The sequence below is a fragment of the Pituophis catenifer genome, unplaced genomic scaffold (genome assembly GCF_029215685.1).
Source record: "Pituophis catenifer annectens isolate HBS135680 unplaced genomic scaffold, rPitCat1.0.hap2 SCAF_2, whole genome shotgun sequence".
In the NCBI taxonomy this organism is placed as follows: Eukaryota; Metazoa; Chordata; class Lepidosauria; order Squamata; family Colubridae; genus Pituophis; species Pituophis catenifer.
In genome coordinates, this window is record NW_027256882.1 from 87,979,220 (window position 1) to 87,983,578 (window position 4,359).

Sequence of the window (4,359 nt, forward strand, 5' to 3'; positions counted from 1 at the left end):
TTAATAGCATTGCATTTTCTCATGATCTCATGTCTGCTGACTCCTTAAATGATTGAAAAATCCCATTCTCCATCATTTTACCGTAAACATATTGCTGCTTGTCATTTTTTTCTTTAGTTAAGCCCAAAATCCCTTAAACTTTCCTTATAGGAAAGTGTTTTGTGTTTCCAATCATGACTCTCCTTCATTTCACATTCTTTAATGATACAAACATAGCCATACATAATAATTATACCATGCATTTTTATTAACTTTATAGCAGTATTTCTTCTCTCATTTGTACATAAAACATCGGTGCTTTTCATTTTCCTTTTTTTATGTTTATTTGTTTAGATTTCATCTCTTTCACTTGTTTTATATACACAGTAAAACCAATGTGAGAATGTGTTTACCATCCTCATTTTGGAATTGTTTCCTAATACTATATAATCATCCTTTTAGGCATCCATAAAATGAGCTAACATTTTTATACAATTGTAACAGGATTGAGTCTCAAGTATAAATCTAGCATAGTGTTCACTAATTAGCCTTAACCAATACTGGAAAATGGACAAACATCCCCAAAGGAAATCTCTTCCCTATTTGTGCCAAGAAACTATGGACATATTCAAAAAGTCATCAAAGTCAATGTTTTTATTCTTTATTTTAGATTATCCAGTGTCCTTAGTTTGTGGCTAATCAACCCCATGGAGTGAGCTCCTCTCAATGGCTCCAGCGAAGAACCTTAATCAAAGTGTAACTATCAAGTAGTGAGCATCTTTTATCTCATCTGTTTCAGGAACTGGCATTCTCAAAGGAATACACGGCCTAGAAAAGAAAGATCTGGCACATAAAATATGGCCTTTTAAATGAAGTGTTAGTGCCCTCCAGTGGCCTATCTTAGAAACATTAATTACATCATATTGTAACAAATGTTTTGATGTGGCAAGTTCTTGCCAAAACAGTATCACATAAGAAGTAGGAAGTGCTGAGGAAAGAAATAATATAGGAACGTAAATAGTTAATTTTTTATTACTTCAAAGTGTTTTTTGATCTCAGTTCTTGGAAGCTTCATGACACATCCATGTCATTTTCCTTGGATTCTAATAGGTTAGGATTTATTTCTTTTAAAAAATCTTTCTGGTCCAACCCACAGCCCTGGCAGTTCTCTGAAATTTCCTCTCTAATCAGGCCCAGTCCTGTTAATGTTCAAACACAAATGAGGTCATTCAACTTTTTAGTTCCTCCTTGCATCTTGCCCATTGACATTATTCATCAATACCCTTTTCATTCTTCAGTAGAAGGAAAAATTAAAACCCCAAAAAGCTCTTAACTACTGTTAAGGAATAAAAAATGCTTATTATGTTTTAACTCGAAGACTGGGATAGCCTGTGAAGATGATTCAGGAATTGCAGATCTGAGAGAGCAAGTAGGTTTTTAATAGATATATATATATCATCCTGTACTGGAAAACCTATACCTATTAGTAAGTTTCTCTGGGACTCAATTCAAAATACTTACTATGGAGTATAAAACTTCATATATTTTAGGCCCAAGTTGTTTCCAGGATTTACCAATTATTAGGACCTCCAGTTGATCCTACCATGGATATGTTTAATAGTAATTTCTAGTTCTTTCTCTCTGGTGGCTCTGTATTATGGAAGAATTTCAAATGAAGCTGAACATAGCCTTCCTACTGTAATAAATTCAAGAGATTTAAAATCTCTTTAAGTCCTTTGGGAGTAGGGCGGTATACAAATTCAATAAATAATAATAAATAATAATAATCTGCATAGGCCCTTTATAGACTTTTTTATGCTACAAATTTTGATACGACACTGAATTTTAGTTAAGGATATCTATACACCTACATCAAACAACAACAGCAAGGTTGAAAAGACAACTGCAAGACCAAAAGAGAGTTGCTCTAATATTGTTCATTTTACATTAATAGATCCTAATATGAAAGTAAAATGTACTAGAAAACATCTTAAATAGGTAAATCAATTACTTAAGAAAATGGTAGGTTCCCACATAGCTGAATGTAGTAAACAGAGGCAGAATAGTTTTCTAATGTATACTGCGTTTCTTGCAGTAAACAATGATAAAATTTAATAAAATAAATGTTCCTTTCCAACTTAGTGATTTGTGAAGCTTATATGCCCTAAAACAATCATCCTCAGCTATGTAATTCCTGTGTACTATACTGAAAAACTGTATGATCCAACCTGGCAAAAGAGAAAACTTACAATATAGGTAACAGATAGAGCTTATGTTAGAAGCAAATTAAGAGTTTTTAAAAGACATACTAAGAACATTAGCATTAACAGCCAGTAGATAAACCCTATACCCGTGGGGGGGAAATTTGCCCTGTAACAATAGCATCCGCTGGCAAAAGCCGAAAGTCAAGTGTGTTGCAGCAATATGATTTACATAGGAACAGAACTGCAACCAGGCTATCACAACTTTTGTCATGAACCTATTTAACACACCCTTCTAGGTGCTGCTGTCTTCTAAAATCTTGAACATGTTAAATGCCAATGTTATTCCCTTGAGCTTGTTTTAAAAAATAGCCGAAAAATCCTTGATAAGAGCTTTTATCTAAAGTTTTTTAAAACTTTAGATAAAATCTTCAGTGAAAACTGTTCTCTGCATATAGTTGAGATAGATCTTTGTGATTCCATAGAAAGTCCATCTTTCACTCTTCACGTTTGTATTCTAGTTGGGTTAAATGTCTTTAATAATCTGATGTGCTTAATTTTCTATTATTATTCTTTTAATATCTGCTAGTTCTGAGCTTTTAAAAATTGTTGTAAGCCATCTGAACATTGTCATGAAAGAATATAAATTAATAATTTAGTACTTATATTATTTCACTAATTCATTTGGTAGAAATCAAATTCCTCTGGCTATAAAGTTAGTTCCATACAATCTCTTCTGTTTTGATATTTCAGTCATGTTCATACCACAAAACTAAGAAGCATCTGAGTAAAATACCTAATCTATTAGTTCTCTATGGACATCCTCATTGCCATGCTTCATCTATTATTGCCATACAAAAATCTGATTGCAGTAGAATTACAACGTGCATATATAAGTTATATACTCATCCATGCTATTAATATTCTCATGAAATAATTTATAAAAGAAAGCAATTGAAATTGTAGAAAATTTCTTGTACTTAGATTTGCATCCCTTCTTTCCTCCAGAAGCATAAGGCAATATACATAGGTCTCCAATTTTTCCTAAGCCATGTGAGATAGATCACACTGAAATCTACTGGCTCAAAGCATAGTTATTCTATGAGGGAAATGGACGGTTCCTAAACATGATAAATACTTCCAAGGAGTTTTCATGGCTGGATCTGGATCTGGATCTGGATCTGACCAGCTCTAATCCAATACCTTCACTACTACATCAGAGTGGCTGTGTAAAAAGAACAGGGATCTCTCTATGACTGCAGGAGTCCTCTTATCATTGTAATGTTTCCATCAGGTTTTGCATACATACTATATAATCTTGTCCTCTGTTTGCATAACTGGTTATTTGAATATTTAAGCCAATATTAAAACAGACCAATGTGCCATAGAGGAAAATGTCTTACAATGTACACTGCAAACCGGTTCTTATGAGACCCAAAACAGTACACATTGTGTTAATCAGTTACAATGGAGATCCCCAGATTCTTCAACTCATCAACTCCCCTCATGAAGTGTCAGATTGCTCATTAACCCCTGAACATTTATTATATGAAAATATAATTTTTAAAATACTTTAATTTATAGCACTATAAATATTATCATTAAATATTAATATTTATACAAATATTATTCCTTGGATAAGTCCCATTGAACTTTGAAGGTTTATATTAGTCATACCAGGGAGCCAAGTAAAAGAAAGAAAAAAAAAAACCTTGAACTTTGAAATTTACACTTTCCTGTCACGCATCTACGATTACAATTTTAGAGAAAGTCGTATAAAGGTATTTAGATACGGAAGTCTTCCTGGCCCCTTCCTCCCGGCTTGGGCAATTGTCAACAGGTGTCTGACCCCGCCTAGCCCTGCCCTGCTTTATTTTTGTCGAACAACTTCCCGCTTGACTCGCTTTGTCCAAACAAAAAATAATTTATTACGGCTCCGCAAGATAAGAGGCAACTTAACCTGGCCTTGAGTCCTACTTTACACGTAAACACAAAGACACACACACACAATTATCCGCGGACCCCACCCGCCACCTCCTCACGCTGCCGAGAAAGTTACAGAGTGTTCACAAATAGATTGCGGGCTTTTATAGCGCCTTTTCCCAGCAGCCTCCGCGCCGCCGCCGCTGATTGGCTGCTCGGCTGCACAGGGGGGTGGGAACGCGCACGTCGCGTTTTG